This window comes from Loxodonta africana, chromosome X, assembly GCF_030014295.1.
Source record: "Loxodonta africana isolate mLoxAfr1 chromosome X, mLoxAfr1.hap2, whole genome shotgun sequence".
In the NCBI taxonomy this organism is placed as follows: domain Eukaryota; kingdom Metazoa; phylum Chordata; class Mammalia; order Proboscidea; family Elephantidae; genus Loxodonta; species Loxodonta africana.
The window spans coordinates 90,604,403-90,631,958 of record NC_087369.1 but is presented as its reverse complement, the minus strand read 5'-3'; the positions used below and the strand labels follow the sequence as shown (position 1 = coordinate 90,631,958).

At 38.5% G+C, this 27,556-nt stretch overlaps 1 protein-coding gene across 4 annotated transcripts in view; it reads right to left on the bottom strand.

Annotated features, from left to right (window-relative positions):
* Positions 1-27,556, bottom strand: part of GPR174 (G protein-coupled receptor 174) — a 118,793-nt gene that overhangs the window by 89,721 nt on the left and 1,516 nt on the right. Inside the window, exon 3 of one of the 4 annotated variants that reach the window (XM_064278602.1) lies at positions 13,671-13,763. The exons of 1 other annotated variant lie outside the window; for it this stretch is intronic. The gene's annotated coding sequence lies outside the window, so the exon portion shown is untranslated. Of the gene's footprint in view, positions 1-13,553; positions 13,764-27,556 lie in introns of those variants that run through there. 2 more of the 4 variants (XM_064278603.1, XM_064278605.1) reach the window with 2 other exon arrangements.

Here is a 27,556-nt window from a genome sequence, read left to right as displayed (position 1 = left end):
ACCCAATACAGGGAAAGTCAGCACAACTGGACCAAAGCAAAAGCAAAGAAGTTTCTTGGATATATCCAAACACTTTGAGGGACAGAGTAGCTGGGGCTGGGACCTGGAAAACATAGTTTGGAGGGAAATCTAGGTCAATTGGCGTAACACAGTTTATAAAGAAAATGTTCTACATCCCACTTTGGTGCTTGGTATCTAGGGTCTTAACAGCTTGCAAGCGTCAATTTGAGATATATCACTTGGTCCCATCCCACTCAGAGCAAAGGAGAACAAAAAAAAAACAATGACACAAGGAAAATATTAGCCTAAAGGACTAAGGGGTCAAATGAACCAAGCCTCCACCAGCCTGAAACCAGAAGAACTAGACAGTGCCTGTCTACCACAAATGACTGCCCTGACAGGGGACAGAACAGAGAGTACCAGACAGAGCAAGAGAAAAATGTAGAACAGAACTCAAATGCAGGTAAAAAGATCAGACTTAATGGTCTGACAGAGATTGATAGAACCCCTGAAACCATGGCCCCCAGATGCACTGTTAACCCCAAAACTGAAACCATTCCCAAAGCCCACTCTTCAAAGATTAGGCAGGACTGCAAAACAAAAAATAATACACGCAAGGAATGTGTTGCTTAGTTCAATCAGTTATACAACACCAAATAGGCAGCTCCTGCCCAAAAGCAGGATGAGTAGGCAGGAAGGGACCAGAACTGATCGAACGGACACGGGGAACCTAGGATGGAAAAGGGGCGTGTGCTATCACATTGTGGGAATTGCAACTAATGTCACAAAACAATACGTGTATAAATTTTTGAATAATAAATTAACTTGAGCTGTAAACTTTCACCTAAAGTACAATTTAAAAAAAAAAAAGGAAAAAAAAATCTCTCCTAAGATAGGGCTGAAGTGTCCTAACATATCACAAATCCCATCCCAATTCTAGTCTGGAATCAGGCCAGCTCTGGAGCTTACATGGGCAATATTCGCCTGGCATTTTGCATACTTGTGTTTATTACATAATGTTTTATTAAATAAAGTAATTTGTCAGTGAATGGCATTATTTGCAATATTTGGTTATGTTATAAATAAATAATTTTCTCAGTAAATGATATTTGGAATATTTAGTTGGTTTGTGCTGACTCATTTCACTAGAGTGAAAAGTAAAAAATTCAAGATGGAGATCTTGCGAACAGGCCAATACTGTATGAATTTGTTTTTTGGTTTTAAAATCAGAAATATATTAGTCATTGTTTTCTTTCAGTCTGTAGTTTCAGTCTAAAAAATATCTAAAAAGCACACACACACAAAAAAATATCCTCTCTTCACAAATCTTTTGCAGATGTTCTTTTAGAAAGAATATGAGCTTCTATGGATCACATAGAAACCTTATGGATCACAACAGAATCTTGTTCAATATAGTGCTAGAAAATGAGGCCCCTAGGTTGGAAGGCATCCAAAATACACAGTGGCCACGACAATGGACTAGAGTACATCAGCAAATTGTGAAGATGGTACAGGACCAGGCAACTTTTTTTCTGTTGTACATACGGTTGCCACAAGTGGGAACTGACTGAAAGGCTACTAACAACAAGTTTCTGTCCTGGATTAACCCAAAGGACTGAGAAGTATCTTCTGCCTAAAGTGGATAAGCCTAAAGTGGATAGGTGAGCAAATAAGGAATCCCCAGTGGCAAATGCAAACTTTTTGTACCTTGCCAGCAAAATATCAGTAATATTCAGCAATATTTCGGAAGGAAGAATAATCCTTCATATTTTATCTCTGTTTACAATATTTTAGCATGGACAATAGCATTAGTTACTTCCTCTTGTTATGTTAAATAGCATAAATTCCTTGTTTTAGACTGATGGATATTTCAGCAATTGTCCTTATCCGATACAAGTTGAAGCATATTATGCCCTTGTGCAAAATCCTTTAAAAGTCCACATTGTGGTGGCTTGAAAAACTGGCATTTAAAGCCCTATTCTCTCTTATTATACTTTTCCAGCTCCCCTATGCTTCCACTACACTAGATTGTTTGCTGTCCCAGAATACATCATGTACCTTGATGTCTCTGTCTTTGACTTTAGCCCTGTATGGCATTTATATTCAGGCCCTGCCTCCCACCTTCTCACCTTGATAGGTAGGAAAATTCTTGATAGAAAGGAGAATTTTGATAATTTCCTCATCATTTTAAACTCAAATAAAGACTTTCTTGAGCCATTCAAATTAGATTTAGCCCTCCTTCTTTTGTATTCCCACAAAAATGCATTTGTACCTCTGTTATAGCCTGATGCGTTTCATCCTGTTTGATAGATAGTTAGTAGTCCATACAACTACTAGATTGTAAGCTCTTTGGGGTAGGGAATCTCCTATTCATCTATGTATCTCCCACAAAACTTAGAATATACATTTACTAAATGTCCAGTAGTAGACCTTTAGGAAATATCTGTTAAGTGGGACAATACAAATATCCACACATCTTTGTAGAACCATTTTTTTCAATTATCCTGTTCTGTATAATCTTTGCAGAGCTCTGGTGGCATAGCAGTTAAGAGCTTAGCTGCTGACCAAAAGGTCAGCAGTTTCAAACCCACTAGCTGCTCCTTGGAAACACTACGGAGCTGTTCTACTCTATCCTATAGGGTCACTCTGAGTCGGAACCGACTCGACGGCACCTGACAACAACTACAACAAATTGGCTCAAGGAAGTCTTTAGCTGAGTTTCTCAGCAGCATGGCATTTAAAGGCTGTTCAAGGTATACAATATAAAAACATACTAAATAATCTCTAGCTATTGTTTTAATAACTGACCTTGGCCACTGAAAAGTATTTGGAGATCCCAGAAACTACTTTTTAAGAACTTCTCTTTTTTTATTCACTGAGTTTTACATATAGATTTTTTTTTCCAGTGAAGAGTTGTCTCTTTTTTTCCATCAGAGAAATTTGTTCTTTCTTATTGGTCATATAACAATGGATTAAAAAAAAAGTGCTTTGGACACTCCTTCATAGCAATAGTAGCCCTCACAACCTCCATGTGGATTTATCATTTTAAAAATCATTCAACTATAAATTTATCATCTTTATCTAAAAGCTATGAGTTAAGGCAAAGCACATGACTCAAAGCACACATTGCCTTTAAAAAAAAAAACTAAAATCTTGAGAATATACATACAAGCAACCATATCGTATTACAATCAAAGAAAGTAAAAATAAAAGCAAGCCAGGTAAATAAGAGCATAGCCTCTTCTACACATGCTAACACACACACACACAGAGGGAATAGAGCACACTTCTTTGTGGCAATGTGGTGCTACTTTTATTTTCTGTACCATAGTCTGCTTCCTTCTTACGGTAGGAAATGACAAATCCCTCCCCCACTATAGCCAGGGGATTCACCAAGTATCCAAAAATACGTTGACCAGGCACTCTTCCCCAAAACTTGCAGTTGAGAAAATATTTTTCTTGATAAATTTGTCTTCTGGTTTTCTCACTCCTATTTCTGCCACAGGCCAGTTGCTTACTTCTATACATCATTACCCACTCAGAAAGTCAGGCTGAACTCCTAGGCACCAGATGGGCCTAAGGACTTAATTTCATCTAGGGTGAATTAAGAAGTGATTTAGGCACCAGATCGCTATTCATTGATTCCTTAAATGCAGCCTGTGAGTCAGAAGCCTGCTGTCTGACCTGTTCATCTTGAATTCATCAGCCCCTGCAGCTACATGTGTCAGAAGAAGCCTCTATCCTGACCCAGGGACTTGGGACTTTACAGCTTCTACAACTGTGTGGGCCATTTCCTTGATATGCATCTCTCTCTCTCTCTCTCTTATCTCTCTCTCTCTCTGTGTATACATACACAGAGAGAGAGAGAGAGAGAGAGAGCACCCTGCTGGTATGTGCTCTGCTCCTGGCACTGCTTTCTTGGTGCTATGAGTTCCCCCTGTCTTTCTGCTCACTTCCCTCTTTTATATATCAAAAGAGATTGGCTCAAGACAAAATCAAATCTTACAAATTGAGTCCTGCCTCATTAACATAATTATTGCCTATCCCACCTCTTTAACATCATAGAGGTAGGATTTACAACATATAGGAAAATCACATCAGAAGACAAAATGGTGGACAATCATATAATACTGGGAATCATGGCCTAGACAAAGTGACACATATTTTTGGGGGACACAGTTCAATCCATTACAATAGCCATCAGAAAGATGCAAATCAAAACCACAATGAGATACCACATCACTTCCACTAGGATGGCTAAGATTTAAAAAAAAAGAAAATAATAAATATTGATGAGAATGTGGGGAAATTGGAACACTTATCCATTGTTCGTGGGAATGCAAAATGGTACAGCCATTGTGGAAAACAGTGTGGTGCTTCCTAAAAAACTAAATAGAGAACTACCATAAGACTCAGCAATTCAACTCACAGACATATATCCAAAAAACTTGAAAACAGAGACTCAAACACAGACTTGTATACCAATGTTCATCGCAGCACTATTCACAATAGCCAAAAGCTGGAAACAACTTAAATGCCTATCAACAGATTAATGGATAAAGAAAATGTGGCATATGCATACAATGGAATACTACTCAGCCAGTAGGAGAAATAAAGTCTTTGTACACGCCACAATATGGACGGAGCTTGAAGACATTATCCTGAGTGAAATAAGTCAATCACAAAAGGACAAATATTCACTTATGTAAAAAGACAAGAAAAAGCAAATGCATGGAGACCAAAGTTTATTAATGGTTACCAGGGCAGGAGAGAGGTGGAAAAGGGGAGTAAATGGTGATAGAAAAATTGCATTGATTAAGTGTAGGTTTGAACAGCTGATTGTTGTAATTGCTGTCAAGAAACTGAGCACTTGTGAAAAGTTGAATGGGCAAAAATTGTGTGACAGATATATTTACAACAGTGACAAAAAGAGTAGCTGCTGAGGATGCTTATTACACCAAACACGTCATGGGGTTTTACTTGTTTGAAGGTTAAAGGTCTTGGTTTCATGAGACGTACCAGTTAATTGGCTAAATAAAATGTTTAGTACTTCTGTTCTACCTCCTAGTTGGTGGTATATTGCCTGGAGTCTTAAAAGCTCCCAAGTGGCCATCCAAGGAACAGCAATTGATTTCTATTCACCTGTAGCAACAGAGGAAGTAGAGCCAGGGATAGGAGGAGGCTATGGAAGGTGTGGCTAATTGCCTGCCTGAACAACTTCCCCCTTTTTAATGAGACCAGAAGAACTGGATAGTGCCCAGCTACCATTACTGAGCATTTTTATCAAAGATTCTATAGAAGAATCCTGGATAAAAAGGGGAAAATGCAGAACAGATTCCAAATTCTCATGAACTCCAGACTTTCTGGAGTCATGGAAGCTGAATGAAGCCCTGAAGCTATTGCCCTGAGATAGCTTTAAACCTTAAGCCAAAAATATACCCTGAAGTCTTCTTAAAACCATAGTTTAGCTTAACTAGTAAAAATAGTCTGCCTTAAGCATTATGCTTTTTTAAGAACTATCTATATTGGGTCAAATTGCCAACAGCAACTTGAAAGACTAGGTAAGAGCATTATGGGGCAGTGAGTTTATGTTAACGGGGGAGGAACAAATAGGGAAAGGAGGGTTAGAATGGTTGCACAACTTGAAGAATGTAATAAATATCACTGAATTTTACATGTAGAAACTGTTGAATTGGTGCACGTTTTGCTGGGTATATTCTCGACAACAATAGCCACAAAATAAATATTTTTCTTAAACAGAGAAAATTCAAAACAGAATTTCAAATTATCATGGAATCCAGAATTTCTGAAGCTATGGAGGCTGTATGAACACCCAAGACTGTTGCCTGGGGATAATCTTTAAACCTCTAACCAAAAATATACCCTGAAGTTTTCTTTAAGCCAAACAATAATTTAGATAAATAAGTAAAGAATGTCTGCATAGAGCATTGTGCTCTTTCAAGAATTGTTTACATGGGATCAAACTGACAATAACAACTTGAGAGATTAAACAGGAAACTTAGGAGATAGTGAGTGTATGCTAATTGGGGAGGAACAATTTAGAAAAGGGTGGTGAGAATGTTTGTGCAACTTGAAATGTGTAAGTGATGTCATTGAATTTTACATGAAGATGTTGTTGAGTTGTCATGTTCTGCTTGTATATTCTCAGCAGCAACAACAAAAGTATATCCTATGTGCCACACCAACATGTCCATCTCCAAGAAATCTCCTCTGCCTTGGAGGATGAAAGGCATTCTCCATTGGGAACTTCTACACCTGTGGAGAGTCACCCCAGAAACACAACACACACGCACATCACCTTTCTGGACTCCACCAATGAGTTGAAATTTTTAGTACATGGATTTCTACATAATGATAATATTTTAAAATAAATAAATAAGCCCATCAGGAAGCAAGCATCCAAATGAGTTTGCCTCTCCTAAGTTATCACTTTGAAAGGCAACATACTTGTTCTAATTATGCTCCTATTGCTGAGGAAATCTTTGGAAATGTTCTTTGGAATTACTCTTAGATCCTGCATCATATTTTTTGGGACAATCCACATGGTGACAAATCTTATTAAGGGTAGTTAATTTGGGGAAATGGTCAAAAGCCACTCAGAACCAAGTATGAACAATGAAGTTAGGGATCAAGTTGAACGATGCCATTTTTGGTCCAAAGCAAGAAATGGCAAGGAATGAACACACTGTTTTAGGGCTTAATTTTAATTATCAGCTCAAACTGCTTCCGAAGATAACTTCAAAGAACAAGTAATGAGATTTATTATATTTTATTTTTATTTATTGTGCTATAAGTGAAAGTTTACAATTCGTCCGTCTCTCATACAAAAACTTATACACACCTTGCTATGTAACCCTAGCAGCTCTCCCCCTGATGGGACAGCACACTCCTACTCTCCACCCTGTATTCTCTGTGTTCATTCAACCAGCTCCTGTCCCCCTCTGCCTTCTCATCTCGCCACCAGACAGGAGCTTCCCGCATAGTCTCATGTGTCTACTTGAACCAAGGAGTAATGAGGATATTTGATGTAGCACAACATCACTGAGGCAAGCATATATCTTTGCAAAGTGATCATTTTAAAGGTGACATTTATTCAAAAATATTAACTGTGACATACTTATTTACATTAGTTATAAGAAAAGCAACAAGGTAGTGAAAAGAGTGCTAGACCGGGAGTGAAAATTCTTGAGTTTTTGTTCCACCTCTGCCTTGAATGTCTATCTTGCCTTGGGCAAGTCATTGAACTTCTCTGAGTCACCATTTCTTCTTTGAAATGAGTAGGTTAAAGAGATATCTTTTAAGGACTCTTCTACCACTAATATTTTGTCATTTTCCTTCTGGGTTTTAAATAGCCCTAGAAGTCCATGCCGTATATATGCATTCATATGTAGCAAACATAATTATTGTGTAATGTACAAACATAAATGAGACACAGCCTTCCTCGATTCAAATCCTAGCTCTTCCAATTCCTTGTCATGTGACTTTGGGCAAATTACTCAAACTTCTCTGTTTCAATTACCTCAATGAAATAACAGCACTTATATATATGAGTATTCAATGAATTAATATTTCTACTGTGCTGTAGTAAGTGCCATATAAATATTAAATAAAATATGAGCAAATTCTTACCACAACGTAAAATCTCATTGCTGTCGAGTGGATTCTGACTCATAGCAAACCTATATGACAGAGTAGACCTTCCCCCTAGGGTTTCCAAGGAGCAGCTGGTGGATTTGAACTGCTGACCTTTACTTAACAGCCAAGTTCTTAACCACTATGCCACCAGGGCTCCAAAATAACAAATACACAAATGCTATGACCATAGACTGAATACTGGCTAATGTCTCCAGGAGGAAAGACTTCACACAAATTACATAGATCTCTTTACAAATTTATTAATAAAATGTTTTGTTTTTGTTTTATTTTGTGTTTTGTTTGCTTACTAGTAGTAGCGATTGGGGGTTCTCTATATCTCTTTCTCTCTCTCTTTATCTCTATCTCTCTCTGCCTACCTCTCTCTCCCTCTCAAGTCAGAGGTTGTGCCTTGATTAGGGCCTTTTATGGCTATTAATAAATGAACATGCACTTGAATTTCCCCCAGTTAATTTGAATTGTCTATCACACCAGGGATGCAGGTTCAATCAGCACTTTCATCTGTTTATAGCTCTATCGAAGGTGTAACACTTCACTTGAGCCAACAGATGATTACTTTTGACAACAGAAGTATACCATTAGCTATTAGGCTACTCCACCTATCATGAGCCGCTAATATATGAGTGTGTTAATCATAATATTCTTCCGACAGGTGTCTGCTTTTTCTCCCTTTCTCATTAAGCTTTTCAATTATACTTATCTTGATTACAGCAGGGAAAAAGGCTCAAGTGGTCTTGAAAAGAGGATCTTTCCTCTTTTATGAGAAAGTTCAACTAGCAAGAAAGGATGTAGTGGCTTCATTTTGGGTTCCAGATATCCAAAAACCCATATACTAAATACTTACAGTAAACATGCACATATAAACATACACAGGATATGTATACTATCGAGTTAAATTAGTCATAAAAACCCTGGCCTCCTGGTTAAGGATATAACCTAATGCTACTATGACTAGGGTCTTTCTTCCTGCATGCATAGGTAATATATGATGCCATTTTGCTCATGATTTTTAAAACTGGGTTTAAGCACTAGATGTGTCCCCTTAAAATAGTTAGATTTCCATGCTGGCATTTGCATGGCGCACTTCTTCTAAGAACAGACCTCCAGCCAAAGGAGCCAAAAGCAACAAAACAGCTCCCTCCCCAAAATCACCATCTTCCAAACCTATCTCTAACTTGGGACCCGTTGAGTTTTAAACTGACCAGCAAATGCATAAAAACTTGCCTAACATTACTGTGGAAACCCTGGTGGTGTACTGGTTAAGTGCTACTGCTGCTAACCAAAAGGTCGGCAGTTTGAATACACCAGGTGCTCCTTGGAAACTCTATGGGGCAGTTCTACTCTGTCCTATAGGGCCGCTATGAGTTGGAATCGACCCGACGGCAGTGGGTTTTTTGGTTTTAACATTACTGCGATTCACCTATACTTGAGCTTTTCTTCTCATCAAATGACATCCTCATCCTTAACAAACACAAACACACACATGACAGTGGACAAGGTTTGCTGGTTGTTTTTATGTATCTATATCTATCATGGAAACCCTGATGGTGTAGTGGTTAAGTGCTATGGCTGCTAACCAAAGGGTCAGCAGTTCGAATGCGCCAGGCGCTCTTTGGAAACTCTATGGGGCAGTTATATTCTGTTCTATAGGGTCGCTATGAGTTGGAATTGACTCGACAGCACTGGTTTTGGGTTTTATATCTATCATTGTTGTTGTTAGGTGTCATCAAGTCACGTCAGACTCATAGTGACCCTATGTACAACAAAGGAAACACTACCCCATCATGCGCCATCCTCATGATCATTGTTATGCTTGAGCCCATTGTTGCAGTCACTGTGTCATTCCATCTCCTGGAGGGTCTTCCTCTTTTTCACTGACCCTATATTTTTCCAAGCATGATGTCCTTCTCCAGGAACTGATACCTCCTGAAAACATGTCTAAAGTATGTGAGACGAAGTATCACCATCCTCACTTATAAAGAGCATTCTGGCTGTACTTCTTCAAAGATGGATTTGTTCCTTCATTTGGTAGTCCACAGTATATTCAATATTCTTTGCCCACAGCATGATTCAAACGCATGAAGTTTTCTTCAGTCTTACTCATTGCCCAGCTTTAGCATATATATATATATATATATGTATATATACATGTATATATACATATATATATATCCTAAAAAATAGAGTTGACCTTAATGACATGGATGGAGTAAAGTTTTGGGTCCTTCATTTGTTGATGTGGCATGACTCGAAATGAGAAGAAACAGCTGGAAATATCCATTAATAATTGGAACATGGATCACACAAAGTATGAGTCTAGGAAAATTGGAAGTCGTCAAAAATGAAATGGAACACATAAAGATAGGTATCCTGGCATTGGTGAGTTAAAATAGACTGGTATTGGCCATTTTGAATGGGACAATCATATGGTCCACTATGCCGGAAATGACAAATTGAAGAGGACTGGCATCACATTCATCGTCAAAAAGAGCATTTCAAGATCTAACCTGAAGTACAACACTGTCAGTGATAGAATAATATCTATACACCTACAAGAAAGACCAGTTAACACTGCTATTATTCAAATTTACGCACCAACCAATAAGGCCAAAGATAAGGAAATTGAAGATTTTTACCAGCTTCTGCAGCCTGATATTGATCAAATATGCAACCAAGGTGCGTTGATGATTACTGGTAACTAGAATGCGAAAGTTGGAAAAAGAAGAAGAAATATTGGTAGTTGGAAAATAGAGCCTTGGTGATAGAAATGATGCCAGAGATCATGCAATAGAATTTTTCAGGACCAATGACTTCTTCATTGGAAATACCTTTTTTCAACAACATAAATGGCGACTATACATGTGAGCCTAGCCAGATGAACACACAGGAATCAAATCAACTACCTCTGTAGAAAGAGATGATGGAAAAGCTCAATATCATCAGTCAGAACAAGGCCAGGGGCCAAATGCAGAGCAAACCATCAATTGCTCATATGCAAGTTCAAGTTGAAGCTGAAGAAAATTAAAATAAGTCCATGAGAGTCAAAATATGACCTCAAGTATATCTCACACAAATTTGGAGATCATTTCAAGAATAGATTTGACACACTGAACACTAATGACCAAAGATCAGACAAGTTGCGGGAAGACATCAAGGACATCACACAGGAAGAAAGCAAAAGGTCATTAAAAACAAGAAAGAAAGAAAAGACCAAAATGGATGCCAAAAGAGACTCTGAAACTTGCTCTTGAACATAGAGTAGCTAAAATGAATGGAAGAAATGATGAAGTAAAGGAGCTGAACAGAAGATTTCAAAAGACAGCTTGAGAAGACAAAATAAAATATTATAATGAAATGTGCAAAGACCTGGAGTTAGAAAACCAAAAACAAAGAACACACTGGACATTTCTCAAGCTGAAAGAACTGAAGAAAAAAATTCAACCTCAAGTTGCAATTTTGAAGAAATCTTTGGGCGAAATATTGAATGATACAGGAAGCATCAAAAGAAGATGAGAGGAATACACAGAATCACTGGACCAAAAAGAACTGGTTGACTTTCACATATGTTAGGAGGTAGCATATGATCAAGAACTGAGAGTACTGAAGGAAGAAGTCCAAGCCGCACTGAAGGCATTGGCAAAAAACAAGACTCCAGGAATTGACGGAAGACCAACTGAGATGTTTCAACAAACGGAAGCAGTGCTAGAGGTGCTCAATAGTCTATGCCAAGAAATTTGGAAGACAGCTACCTGGTCGACCAACTGAAAGAGACCCATATTTGTGCCTTTTTCAAAGAAAGATGATCCAACTGAATGTGCAAATTATCGAAAAATATCACTAATATCACAAGCAAGTAAAATTTTGCTGAACATTCAAAAGAGGTTGCAGCAGTACATCTACAAGGAATGCCAGAAATTGAAGCCAGGTTCAGAAGAGGACATGGAATGAGGGGTATCATTGCTGATGTCAGATGAATCTCAGCTGAAAGCAGAGAATACCAGAAGAATGTTTACTTGTGTTTTGACTATGCCGAGGCATTCGACTGTGTGGCTCATAACAAACTATGATTGACATTATGAAGAATGGGAATTCCAGAACACTTAATTGTGCTTATGTGGAACCTGTACATAGATCAAGAGCCAGTTGTCTGAACAGAGTAAAGGGATACTGCATGGTTTAAAATCAAGAAAGGTGTGTATCAGGGTTGCATCATTTCACCATACTTATTCAATCTCTATGCTGAGCAAATAATCCGAGAAGCTGGACTATATGAAGAAGAACCAGGCATCAGAATTGGTGGAAGACTCACTAACAACCTGCAATGTGCAGATGACAGAATTTTGCTTGCTGAAAGTGAAGAGGACTTGAAGCACTTACTGATGAAGATCAAAGACTACAGCCTTAATTATGGTTTACACTTCAACATAAAGAAAACAAAACTCCTCACAACTGGAGCAATAAACAATATCATAATAAATGGAGAAAAGATTGAGGTTGTCAAGGATTTCATTTTACTTGGATCCACAATCAACATCCATGGAAGCAGCAGTCAGGAAATCAAACGACGTACTACATTTGGCAAATCTGTTGCAAAAGACCTCTTTAAAGTGTTAAAAAGCAAAGATTTCGCTTTGAGAACTAAGGTTCGCCTGACCCAAGCTGTGAAATTTCAATCACCTCATATGCATGAAAAACCCAGACAATTTAGTAAGGAAGACTGAAGAAGAATTGATGCCTTCGGGTAATGATGTTGGCGAAGAATATTGAATATACCTTGAACTGCCGGAAGAGTGAACAAATTTGTCTTGGAAGAAATACAGCTAGAATGGTCCTTAAAAGAGAGGATGGTGAAACTTAGTCTCATGTACTTTTGACATGTTATCCTGAGGGATCAGTCCCTGGAGAAGGACATTATGCTTGGTAAAGTAGAGGGTCAATGTAAAAGGGGAAGACCTCGATGAGATAGATTGACACAGTGAGTGCAACAATGGGCTGAGAGGTAACAATGATCGTGAGGATGGTGCAGGACTGGGTAGTGTACATAGGGTTGCTATGAGTCGAAACTGACTCGAGGGCACCTAAGAACAACAACAACAACGCACATACATATACATACCCTAAAAATTTAGGATTGAAAACATTGTAGGCTATATACATAGACTTACTTATTGCATGGACTTCCAGAAGAATGAACAAACCTGTCTAGAAAAAATACAACCAGAAATGCTCCTTAAAAGTGAGGATGGTGAGATTTTGGCTCCCTTACTTTCCACATGTTAATCAGGAAAGACCAATTTCTAGAAAAGGACATCATGTTTGGTAAAGTAGAGGGTCAGCGAAAATGAGGGAAATTCTCAATGAGTTGAATTGACACAATAGCCTCAACAATAAACTCAAACATATCAAAGATCATGGAGATGGCACAGGACCAGGTAACATTTCCTTCTGTTATCTGTAAGTTGGAGCCAACTTGAAGGCAACTAACAACAAGAACCCTGGTTTCCCTGTTACCCTTTTGAAGTCTAGGAAACAGATCATAACAGTCCTTAAAAAGGGAGGCCAAAACTAGGGTGAGGTTAGTGAGGCAGTCTCCTTGAATGCAAAATTTAAGGGGGTGCCAAAAATACTCAGTAGTCAACATAATATTTAATGCAATATTTTTAAAAATAAAAAATAAAGTAAAAAACCCATGATGAACAAAATATCAAAATAATAAAGACAGGATCAGTATGACTAAATTTTTCTTTTGGCCTCAGGCTCCCGTATTACTCGTCAGGGTACTGTTTACAAAATGCTGCATTTTACCAAATAGCCCCCAAGCTTCAGCCTTTTGTGTTCTATAAGATTGCATGCCTTGACTGCTAAAACCTCGTCATTACCTGGTGTTCTACCAAATGGGCCAGCAAACATGTCCCAGGTGGCTAGTGAGAGCTCTTAGTACTTCTCCAGGGTCCAGGATGCAGAAACAGAAGTTAAGATTATATTTGAGTACCTACTGTTTTCTCCAGTACTGGTGAAATTCCTTAATCAGAATAATAGGGTCTCCTGAGGAAGTCATGAGGAATCTGGCTGGATTAATGCATTCATGCCTGAAAGAACATAAAAGAGAAGGAATCAACTGCAGTATGGAAAGGATGCTCACACAGAGCTAGGAAATCTCAGCAGGTGGGTGCTGAGACCCCAAGAGTGAACCCACATGAGCAAAGGAGAGCATGGAGAGAGTTACACTCAGCCCTTAGTGGAGCAAATCTGAATAAGTAAGGATACATTTACTATCTGACATCTCTCTTTGATCTGGCATCCTTTGGAAAGGGCCAGAAAAGGCAGGAATGTCAGTGACATGGCTCACAAGTCACTCCCTGGCGGTAAGTACCTCTTAACCATGATGAAATGTGATAAAAGAGAAAAAAAATTCACGTCCACTAGTCAGACTTACAGCATAATTTAAGGGTATAAGCTGTCTTTTTCTCAGTCATGAATCTTTTCTGAGGAGTTCTCACAACCACAACTGTTTTGTGGATTAGTGAATATATGCAAAGGGAGACCCACCTGGCCACTGGCTGCCAGCATAGCTGGTGCTAGGAGACAGATGAATTCTTTTACAAAAAGTTGCCTCACATGTACCTTTTGCAATACATATAAGTGGGTTCTTATGTGGCATGATTTATAGACAGCAAAAGCCATATCTCACCCCTCTCTGCTTCACTTGACCCAATGATCTCTTGCCCACAGGCTTGCCATCTTTTGTGAAATGTCACATTACAGATTCAATCCTTGAAGGCACTGTGTTTCTAGGAATCTTCTAATAAAGTGCAGACACTACAAGGAGGGGTTACACATTAGCTCATTAACAATAATCAACTGGACGAGCGAGTTTTCACCTTAGAAAGCCGAGGAGATGAAATACAAAGAGGGATATATTTTAATTGGTAGAAGAAAGGCAATAAAGGAATATGGGGAGGGGGGAGTCTTATGCGGGGCAATATAGTTGGGTTACTTAAGAATCCAGATTGCATCATAAGTGTTGGCAAAGGAGTCTACAAAGGGGAGGAGAGGGCAGGAAAGAAGTGGGGAAGGCAATCAATGTAAAAACTGCTACCTGCACAAATTTGCTTCTAACTAGTCCTTTTAACAAACTGTTTTTCATCTAGACTGCAAGTTCCTTGAAGGAAGGGATCCTTTCAGATATGCTTGGGTTCAAAGCCCAGCTTCAGCTGGGAGACTTTGACTAAGTTGCTCACTCTCTCAGCTTATTCCTCTTGAAAAATGAATAATGAGTATAATGAATAATGTCTACTTCTGGGGTGTGTTGTTAATGTTATATAAGATATCTTAAGTGAAAGCCAGTAACAGTGCTTGGCACATAATAACCTATTGCCGTTGAGTCGACTCGACTCATAGTGACCCTACCCGTAGGGTTTCCAAGGAGCAGCTGGTGGATTCAAACTGCTGACCTTTTGGTTAGCAGCCAAGCTTTTAACCACTCTGCCACCAGACCTCCATTATAGGCACCCAATAAATGTTATTTGTCCTTTTCTTCTTGTCTCTAGCATCTAACAAAGAGGGTTCTGGGTGCACAGGAACTTCTTAATAAATGCTTTAAAAGGATCCAAATGAAGAAAAAAAATTAAATACCTAAAGTTGTTTCTAAATCTTTTGTCTTTGAGATAGGGTGGGAAAAACAGACCTGAGAAGAGGATGAGTAACCAAAAGGGATTCCCAGAGGTTCTAGAATCTGAAACAGCCAGTCATGGGGGCTAAGAAAGAAATACCAAACAGGAAGTTACACACTGACAAAATTATAATCTTTGTTGGTAGCTTGTTGTGTGTGAACACAGAATCGGAACTATCCAAGCACTACCTGGGTAGGACAGATAAGTGAAGACAACCTAGAGCAATAGTCCACAAGGACAGAGTTCAGTGACTAAGCAGGGTCACATATTAATAATGAATACCAGCAAATCCAGCTGCCTGGAAGCAAATTCTATTGAAATGGTAGATATTCTTAGGCACTTTTCTATTGTTAGTCATTTCATTCATTGTATTCGATGGACAGGAGTCAGGCAAGACCTAAAAAAAGTGGGCTCTGGTTTGAGGATCACTTCATCAATTTTTTCTACAATAGCCACAAACCCAAAATCCTTCTGTTTTATCTTCTGGCTTTTTTAACTCTCAGGACAGGCCACTTAGGCTGAGAAAAAAACAGGGTATAAGGGAAAAAGCGCTGGTCAGAGACACAAGACACCTGACTTCTAGTCTTGGCCTTATCACTAATTAGTGGTGTGACCTTGGGAAAGTCCCTTCTTTTCCTGGGCCTCAGTCTTTTATCTGTAAAATGAGGGGATTTGACTAGATTATTCCTAAAGCCTTTAAGCTCTGATAGTCTAAGACTAATCCAAAGTTTGATTTGTCAAGCAGGCCCAATCTCTAGACAAGAACTGAGAAATATATAAAGAAACTACCCAAGTATAAGACATATAAAGAAAAGACAATATATATTTATTCCCCAGTGATTCATCACCTCAGGCCTTACTGAGAATCCTCACACTACAACCCTAACTTCCTGGACTCCATAGCTAACCCAAAACCTATCATCTTAGGCTGCCTTTCCCAGTTGGAGCAGACTTGTTCTCCATCAAAATATCTCACAGGGCCAGCATCTCTACTTTTAAGGTCAAAATCATTGAAATTTGATAAGTGGATTTAAGCTAATGCATTGCTTATAAAGATCTAGATATGTCCAAGACCTCCACAGGAAGCATGCGAGTATTTTCCCAGCAGCCTCCTTTCAATAACTTATATAGGCCATCACAGGCTGTGGTGCAATAGATTTCTTTTATGTGGGCTTTTTGGCCCTGGACTTGCAAATTCTCCAAAAATGTTTTGTCAGGCCACTATCTGCCAAGGGATTGGTTGGTTTCCTATACATATATAAAAAAAAAAAAAAGCTGCCTTAAACAGATTGGCTGGTTTGCTATCTGTTTAAGGGGCCTTCCAAGAATTGGCCAATTTATTATCCACATAAGTGGCATGCAGTCCACCTGTCCTTAGTTATCTAGTGCTGCTATAACAGAAATACCACAAGTGGATGGTTTTAAAAAACAAAAATTTATTTTCTCAAAGTCCAGGAGGTTAGAAGTTGAATTCAGAGGGGGCTGAGAGGAGGCCTACGGAGATTTAGGCATACACTGAACAGGGGTTTCCCATAAAAATTTTGCCTCAAGAGCTGGGGTAATGCTGTCCTAACCCTGGCACTGGGCCCGGGTTGTCCTAAAGCTGCTGGTCGAGAACTGGACAAGCAATCGTGGGGGCCAGACCTGGCCAAGAAAAGCTGTGAAGAGAGAATAAACAGCCGTGCCGTACCTGATCTAAGCTGAAGACACTCCTACTGGGAGAGAAAGACAGACACCTGCTGACACCTGGTCCATGGCATGACCACCCAGTGACACAGAAAAGGGCATGGGTAATTTGGGAAGGATGAGCTGGTCCCTTTTAGACACAAGTGGGTTCCTCTCATATGATGCTGAGTACTTATAGGCATAAAGGGTAAAGTGTTCCCCTCAAATCTGTTCCTGTTTACCTTCTTTAAATAATAATAATGGCTCTCAATTGCTGACACTATGTAAGTGTCTTGTGTGTATGGCCCAATCGGATCAGAGAGTAGAGTCCTCATCCTGGCAATCACATGATTGCTTGGGATTTACAGCACGACCTGTACGTATAAGTACATGTACACGCATGTGCACACAGCTCACAGTCCCATGCTAAAATGAGCACAGTACTATGGAAGAAGAGTAAGAGAAGAGTTTTAGACAGGCTGAAACGCTTTTATCATACACTGAAGTCTACTAAGCAGCCAACACACAGAGTAATTCAACAGGTTCAGTTAGCCCGTATTTACTGAGTACTTAGTGTAGCCTGGTGATAAGAATGCTGTTTTCATTGATAAGCCCAATAGTGACATGAATAATGATTCAATTGACCATAAACTAACTTCTCATTTGCTGGCAGAACTGATTGAGCATTTTAAATAAAGATTAGACTTTATTAATCATTAGTAAATCTGCATTAATAATCTATTAATCTGTATTGACCCTTTAATGTTTACAAAAGAGGTAACTGAGACCCGGAGAAGATAAGGGACTCATCCCGAGTTATATAATAAGTTAATGTCAGAGCCAGGGCTAGAACTTAAGTTTTAATTCAAAAGCCTTGTGTTTCTTTATACACATCACACTGCTTCCCCTCTGCACATTCTCTAATATGTGTATGGATATTTCTCTTCTCATATAGTCAAATCATTTGGATGTAAGCTTTGTTTATGTTGGTAAGCGCTGTCAAATTTCTAAATCAGACATCAATCTCCAAATCACCAGAAACACATGTCCCTCTTGTTGCCTTTCTGCAGCTGCATGGAAACCAGCATCTTTACTATGTGCAGAAAAAAACACCACCTATTCCTGCTTTGTCCTCATCTCTCTCACTAACTCCTCTCACATACAGTAACACAGGCATGCAGACTCATTTTAATTGAGTTCATCCATTTCCACTGGCATGCAAGACTGGAAGAAGGCATTTCTCCTTTGGCTCTTTCCCCATGCCACAATTTGCTAAACTACCAATCTAGAACAGAAGAGTAGAGTGATAAGAAGAGCAGTGCCTTGTTGTCAATCAAGCCACCATGCTAGCTGTCACTGGAAATTAAAAAGAAAGGAGACATGACCCATGCCCCTGAGAAACTTATAGACTGGCAGCAGTGACATAACAGACGAAACATGAGAAAAGTGTAAAATCAATTGTTAAATTAAGCAGGTAAAATACCAAGTTCTATTTTTTTTTTTTTTATAGCAAGTTACCATATATTTAGGACACAAGCCCACAATAGTCCTTAAGGTGGTGGGACTATTCTATATGGCATTTCTATACATGTCTTTCTCATTTATTCAGCTACAAGCCTTGTAACCATTCTGCTCCTTATAGCACTTTGAGCTGAATACTTGACCAAGCATAACGTTCCCATGTACTGAAGAAAATCTCTCAGATGAAAGGCAGATGAAACTCAATTTTCCCCGTGTGATTTCAATCCAATCAATGGCATTTTGGCAAACTGTACAGAAGTGCTCTAACCAAAGGAATGAAAAGTACCTTTTTAAACATTTGCATGGTGATCCATACCCTTGAGAGTGAGGTGCTCTCAGTCACACTATTTTCAGATAAAGAAACTGAAAAATGAGAAAGCTTGGTGCTTTGTTCAGGTTTGTACTCCTAGCCAGCCCCAAAGGAGCATGACTTGAAATTCAAGCTTGTGATCACTTCCTGTTAGAAGCATATTTTCTTTTGGATAAGGAAACATAGATAAGAGGGGTGGGGTGGGCAGGGAGCAGGAGGTCATGGGGAATAACCAACATTAAAGGAAGTGTGCAGACCTAAAACCTTATTCCCATGTTGATTTTTCATCAGAGTTCTGTAGCTAGTTGGATCAGATCGTTATAGCACATAGCTCCTAAAACTAAGTATACAAGTTGGATTCCAGTTAAGTCTCTGTAATGTAGCCACAAACTGTGCTTTGAACCCAGGGGAGTTGTCAATGTAAGTAACTCCTAGTCTTTGGTCCTAAGGAAAAACTTGAATCACAAATTGAAAAAAGCTCTATCCATTCATTCTGATGGATGTTCTCTAGCATCAATCTTGTATATGAAGGATCTTGTGCTTTTTTTTCTTTTTTCCAATTCTAATGCTTTATGGCCAATATAGAGTGCACTAAGAACCCTGTTGGCTCGCAGTGGTTAAGAGCTCAGGCTGCTAGCCAAAAGGTCAGCAGTTCAAATCCACCAGCCGCCCCTTGGAAACACTATGGGGCAGTTCTACTCTGCCTTATAAGGTCTCTATGAGTTGAAATCGACTTGACAGCAATGGGAGGAGTCCAGCACACAAGCACACATATAAATAAAATCTGTACTTCCAGATTTGTTTAGGAAAGTCTCCATGTACATTTTTTTCTGAGTACTTTCTTTTTGTTGCTTTTAACTTACAATTAAAAGTACATATTTTTGTCTTACACTTCAACACAGCATTATATCTGGGATTCAGACCTTTTGCTCTAAATCATAGCATGTCATAGATTAGATTAAAGAAAACAAGTCTTTCTCAAAAGCTCTAATATGATTTCCCTTTTACATACATATGGGAAACTCTGGTGGCGTAGTGGTTAAGTGCTGCGGCTGCTAACCGAAGGGTCAGCAGTTCAAATCTGCCAGGCGCTCCTTGGAAACTCTATGGGGCAGTTCTACTCTGTCCCGTAGACCCGCAGCACTGGGTTTGGTTTTGGTTGTGGATGGGTGAGGATGATGATTATCCATTTAAGGAAAAAAGTGTGAAGAAGGCACATATCTTTTTCCTAAGTCCCTTTTTTATAGTCAGATTTAATATTTTCTAGTTTACTGTTCCCAATAAGCTCCATCAAGGCATGGGCTATATCTTATATGACTCCTATTGTTGTTATGCATACTACACTGATAACATAGTAAACATATCATAACCCAAAAACCCAGTGCCGTCGAGTCGATTCCGACTCACAGCGACCCTATAGGACAGAGTAGAACTGCCCAGTAGTTTCCAAGGAGCGCCTGGTGGATTCCAACTGCCGACCCTTTGGTTAGCAGTCGTAGCACTTAACCACTACGCCACCAGGGTTTCCAAACATATCATAAAGGTTTGTTAAAGAAAATTAAAGTATTTTATCTACAATTTGTTAATCTCTACTTTTTAAATCCATTTTATTCCCTTTTCCCAGCTAATAAAATAACAGCTTATTTTGAAATTGATACATTTTCACTCCCTCTATTATGAACTCTCTTGATTCTCAAATGGAAAGAGACAAGATAGTGAGTTGAGATTTTATCATGTAGAGGCAGGATACCAAACCAAACCAAACCCACTGCCGTCGAGTCATTCCGACTCACAGCGACCCTATAGGACAGAGCAGAGCTGCCACGTAGAGTTTCCAAGGAGCACGTGGCGGATTCGAACTGCCGCCCTTTTGGTTAGCAGCCGTAGCACTTAACCACTACGCCACCAGGGTTTCCACAGCATAGTGAAAACAGCTTTGACAACCAACAGACCTGTGCTTGAAATTCATCATGTAATTTTGAGCAAGTCATTTAATTCCTTTAACATTGATTTCCTCATCTGTAAAATGTGGAAAATCATACAGTTGTCAAAATGTAAGGCATCTTACCCAATGTTTAGTGTATCATAACTTCACAATAAAAATGATAATTGTTTTTGATGGTAGAGAACCTAAAATCAAAGTTGAAGCTAGTAGTAGATAGATTCCAAATACCTGCTAAATCCTAGATTCTAGCTGCTTTAATATTCAGTAGCATTTTCTGAAGTCGTTACTAGGAAGATACTTGATTTAGAATAGGATTTAATTATGTTTTATATGCTAGTTTGTTGAGTAGTTTCTGGGGTCTTAAAAGCTTACCAGAGGCCATCTAAGGCACAACTATTGGTTTCTACTCCTATGGAACAAAAGAGAAAGAAGGAAACCAAAGACTCAAAGAAGAAACTAGTCTACAGGAAAAAAATAGTCTACACGAACCACAGCCTCATCTACCCTAAGACCAGAAGAACTAGATGGTGCCTGGTTACTACTACCCATCAATCTAATCAGGGCCACAATAAATGGACGCTGATAGAAAGGGAGAAAAATATGGAATAGAACCTCAAGTTCCTAAAAAAAAAAAAAAAAAACCTACTGGACTGGATGAGACTGGAAGACTGCCCAAAACTATTGCCCTGAGATACTCTTCAAACCTTGACCTGAAACTAACCCCTCAGGTCGCCTTGTAGCTAAATAACAAACTGGCTTACAAAAATAATGAATATTACCCATAAGTCTTGTGGAATATTACCCGTAAGTACTGTGCTCCTTTAGAAAATCACTTACATAAGACCAAACTGTCAACAATTACTTTAAAAGAAAGACGAAAATGTAAGGGAGCAGGGAAACTACATTAATGGAAACTGAACAACCAGAACAGAAATAAATGAGAATGTTCACACATTCTGAAGAATGTAAACAATGTCACTGAGCGACTTGTGTAGAAATTGTGGAATGGGAACCTAAACTGTTCTGTAAACCTTCACTGAAAACACAATACCATTTTAAAAAAAGAATGAGATTTAAGTGCTTTGTGTAGCAAATAAACAGGTCAGGGATGGCCTGAATCTGCTGCTGACCCTTAATCCGTGGTGAGAACTTTGGCCTTTACTTCAGATTCACACCCAGAGCTCTGAGGAGGCTCTGGAAACTCTAAATGTACCCTCAAAACTCTAAATTGCATTGAGAAATTTTGATTCTTTTCCCTTTGATAAAGAACACAGACTGATCTTCCCCCTCCCGCCCCCCCCACCCCAAAGCTGTTGGAATAGAACAAGGTCAAAGGCTTAACATTCGCCATCAAATACAATGAAGTCGTCACACTTAGAAGTGAGACTGGCTAAACCAAAGCTAGTTTACATTGAAAAATTAATTTTTCAAACCTAAAAATAATTCCACACCCCCCAAAATTTGTGACAATTAAAATTTTACATTGAAAATAACTTCTAAGATATGAAAATAAATCAATCTTTTTAATAAATGTGCTGAAATTTTACAGAAAAAGGTAATGAACTGATCACTTCTTAGATTTACTTCGTGTTGTTTGGCCCAATATGACAAGCAGGATAAATGCATACAGATGTTGCTAGATTAAATTTAAAATGTTCAAAGCAACATTATACAGCCTCTGTGAGAAGTATATTAGGAAGTATATTAGGAAGGTTAACCATCAATTTTCATTTTAATGTGTGTCCAAAATATTTCCAACAAGTTCCCAGGTGTGTCACTAAATGAAAAGAATAGGGGAAAAATGTATTTGTATTTAGTTTATTCAAGCAGCCCACGTAATACAGATTCCACAGTACACTTAGGGAGAGGCCAGCATAATTAACCATCATGCTCATATTCTGTAGATATTGGTTTAGCCTGGAGTTTTACTCTGGCTATATATATTCCAGCCAGGGAGTAATTTATAACCCAGAGTAATCAACCTTGATATTTCTTCTCTATTGGGCCAAGTCACAGAGATTTTCAAATTTAATGATTCCCAGAGGTCAGACAGTTTTGAATTTCCTGAGTGATTTTTACCCTTAGGAAAGACCCAAACAGACACACAGATGACATTTTTCAATGTGCAGTTCTTACAAATGTAACTTAGAACCGAGATGGTTATTAACAAGTAATTCCATGTTAAATATGATCCAGATCATACTCTGAATTCTGAGATACAGCACTGTTCTCTCTTCAGATTACAAAATGCCCTCATAGCATTTTGCTTAAGCAAATTTCATGGTCCAAAATTGAGGAGTATACTTTATCATCACAAGGACCTTTCAGCAAGGTGGCCAGGGCAAATTTGGGTAGCCCAAAATTCAACAAATGATTGCCCACTCTGAATAATTTAGACTCCCAATTTACTTTCCCTCATAAATCTGGATTGGCTATCTAGACCGGTCACTTCACAGTGTAGTTTACTATATTCACACTCTGCTTCAGCTAAGTAGATTTTGATTTTCAGTACTGATAAGCTGTTGGAGATCATAGACTTTCTTTCAGAAGGGAAGGCATTACTGTACCAGATATCTTAATATGGATTATGCTTGCTTTTGATAACAAAACAGTGCTTCTTTCTCAGTGAGAACGTCCTAGGTCAAATTGCTGAACTGCCTTTTGTTTGACCCAATTAGTTTTCTGAAATATTAAAATATCAGTACCATCACATTTCAACCCTAAGTCCCTTAGAAGAAAGAGTTTACTGGTGCCTTCATAGTAGAACAGTTTCTTCTTTTTGATTACGGGGAGGGGGCAAAACAAACAAACAAAAATCCCATATACATATCCAAAAGAATCGAAAGCAGAACACAAGCAGAAACCTGCACACCAATGTCCATTGCAGCACTAGTCACAAGAGCCAAAAAGTGGAAGCAAGCGAAATGTTCACCCACAGATGAATGGATAAACAGAATGTGGTACATATATACAAGGGAATATGGCTCAGCCATAAAGAGAAATAAAGTCCTGGTACATGCTGTGGTACAGATGGACCTTAATAACATTATGCCAAGTGAAATAAGTCAGTCACAAAAAGGACAATTATTGTATGATTTCACTTATATGAGGTAAAAATATTTATAGAGATCAAAGCTTATTAGATGTCACTAGGAGTGAGAGGGAGAGGAGAAAAGGGAGTCATTGCTTACGGGGCACTGAAATTTCTGTTAATGGTGGTGGAATAATTTGGAAAAGGATAGTGGCAGTGGTTGCACAACATGATTAATGTAATCAATGTCAGTGAATTATACATAAAAATTGCTGAATTGGTAAATGCTTTATTTGATATATGTATTTACCACAATAATAATTAAAAAAAAGATTCTAATCAAAACTGGACCCAAGAATATTGTGAGAAGACAGAAGCAGGGTGCTATTATTATTATGAAAATGTGGGGGAAAAGGTAAAAGAAATATGACTTGACTTTAGAAGATAAAATAGGAAAACAGATTTTAAAAAACCCTGCAAGTCCCTACCACCCACCAAAGAAAAAAAAAAAACGTTAGAAACTTCTGAATGATTTCTACACTTACAAATTCAAACCACGCGGGTAAATTGGGCAAAATAGTAAAGAGCACTGTGCTTACTGAGGAAAACTTTGTTTATTGAACCTGGGTTATATTCTTCCTCTATCTACACTGAATGAATTAATTGGATAAACATTTAATTTTCCACTTTGAAAAACACATATAAACAACTTCATATCTTGGAGAACTTCAGAGTTTTTATTGTAAAAATGTATCCAACTATGTATATGATAGTGCTTAAAGACAATGCCAGTGTTCTGCTTTGGACTCTTTACAAGTGTGTATAGGACATATTTGTGATGTTCTAATGTGCACAATATATGTCAAATTGCCAAATGTGCATTAGTCTTGACAATTTCGGCTTTTCTGGAAAAAAAGAAATTTTTGAACTTTTTATGGCCAGCTAGAATAGAATACGATGTTTCTGTAGTTTGAAGCCACTGTCTCACTACTTTTGTCACCTTGTAATCAGTGTGTCTTTATTGTATCCATTGATGTGAAATTAGTAACAAATATTAAGAAAACATTTCATTTTGCAGTTTTGGAATCAAATGGCTTTTCCTTCTCATAACCTAATGTGGCGACAATATTTAGTTGTCAAAACACATCTGATAAATAACAAATCAGTCAATTTTCCGGATGTCATTCATTTTCCAGCTCATCACATGCTCTGATACTGACACTTCAAAATAGAGAAGACATCCAGGATAACAATTTTTCTAGTTTTAAAGAAAAAATTCAAGGGTCACCTTGTGTCACCTAAAAAAAAGATTAAATACCCCAAACACAGTAAATCATTATCATTATTGTCATCTTATAACTAACTTGTAAGAATTACTTTATAGTATAAAAATATCATTAGCTTATAAGAAATACCCTGTCACAGTAGCTTATGAGAAACGCCTGAATCTGATTTGCCAACTAAAGCTGAAAATGATTTTATCTAAGTAATTGTAATTAGAATAATACCAAAGCCTTTCTCCTGTTGCTAAGAATGTGCAGAAACCTTGCTAATGTCTGACATAAATTTTTGTGATATTGGGCAAAAGCTTTTGGAGGAAACAGATATATTGTCAAGAAGAGAGGAAGGAATTGAGGGCTTTTTGACTTGGTGGCAGAAATTTGCATGTATTTTAGGTACTCTGTGAGGTGGTAATTACGCCTTCTGAGATGTAACTGAACCTGAATTAGCAGCCCTGGCTCATGCTCTGGATGCAAGCCATGCTTTCACATAACACACTTATAGATCATGGCCAATGATTTAAACTCTGTTTTCCAAACTTGAATATTAGAATTAGTGAAGTTCCTGACTCATACCCAAGTCCCCGGAGTTTATACAGACTTGATTTTGGTTAATCTCCTGCCCTTCTTGTTATTTCTCAGGATCTCTCTCTGCATCTTAATTCCTGGCTAATTCTTGCAGCTGTTACTGCAAATGAAAGTGATACCTTTGAATCACATCCTCGCCTCCTATTTGTCCTCTGCTGGCTGTACCAAGAGACCCCACTTTAATTTTCATATCCCAGATAGCATGTGTTTATATGATAAACATTAGTAGTAGTCAAGCCACAAACTACTGCATTTTCTTTGTGATTTGCATACCACGAATTACTGTATTTAGCTTCCCTGTATTCTATCTTTAACTTCTCAGCCCCATATGCCTGTTTTGGCCAGGAAGGTACTTTGGAAACTTCTTTCTCAAGTCTGGAATCTCACAGGCCTCAAGATTTCCTGAATACTCTCTCTTATCTTGTGTCTTGACCAAACTGCTGCCCTGGCACTAAATGCAGCATATATACATCCGGTATACGGTTAGGTCTGTGTTAGGGCTGCATTACAGCACTTAGTGAGTATTGATTTGCATTTTGGGATGTTTTCTATGGGCATAGCAGGAATAACCCTCTCCTATTCTTGCAAGGAAACAGTAGTAAGGCCGAACAAACCACGGCTTGCTACATTATCAGAGCCCTTGGGAGAAGCCCTGAAGTGTGTCCCTGTTATCGAGATGTTCTTGAGTGATTTCAAAATGACATCTTTTAACATTTCCCAATAAATAATGCATGTCCTTTATGCCTCAAGCCTTGTTAGGCAGCAGAAAGAAGTGAAATGAGCACTGAATGAGGCATTGAGAGGCTTGGATTCGAGTCTTGTCTCTGTCACATGTCCACCGAAGGAACTGGCCCAGTCACTTCGACTTTCTGGGCCTCAGTTTTCCCAACTGTAACATACAAACTGCCAACCTACTGCACTTCCCAAAGCATAAGTCTCAGGTGTTTGCCATTGCTCCCATGAGTGATAGGATCTGAATCTATTTCTGACCAAGTTTTATTCTCTGACTATGGACCTGAAGACTGATTCTTGAGACTGATGGCTTAGGAGGAAAGCTTTTGGGAGATCACTGTAACGCGTAAGGGAAAAAGGATCACTATGGCCCCTCTTCTCAGGATTGGGTGGGGGTCAGGAGAAGGAGTTAAATTCCCTTTCTGCATCTGGGCATTTGATAATAGGTGCCAAAAATATCTACGAGAAGAAGGCAGAAAGTGTATTTTTCCCCCCTTTATTTAAATTACCTGGTACAAAGGGGAGATAATTGAGTTTATCCACTCCTAAGGGTCTCTAGATGAAAATTAAGTGAGCTTTTTGGAGAAATCAACCCTTCACTTTGTGTTTATTCACCTTTACAATATTCAACACCATTTTACATTGTCCCCAACAGAACAGATACACTACCATTTCCTGTTTCACAGTAATATTACCGCAAACATGGAGCACGGTGGGGCAGTACATGTGTTCATAAGTGCAAAGCACATACACATTTTCTATAATTAAAAAAAAATACCCTCCTCCAACACAAGATTCTTGGAGAATGGCTTTTATGTTATCCAGATAGTTGTTATCGTGGCTGGTGGAGCCTTTCCCTGAGCTGAAGAACTTTAATCCCTTTGTAAGATCCATGTCTTTCCCTTCATACCTGAAATGTATAGCAGCTGGAGAAAAAAGATGCCCCTTGATGAATGACCCAAAACTCTCTAACAAATGTTGCTTTGGTAATGAAATAAAATAATAACTTTTTCTTCCCTGGGAAGATTAGAGCAATATAAAAAGAAGTTCAAGCACACCACTGTTGACAGCAGAGAAAGAAGCAGGAAAGTTATTTAAGATTTAATTCTGAGTCATGTTGCACCACATCCCTTCTAA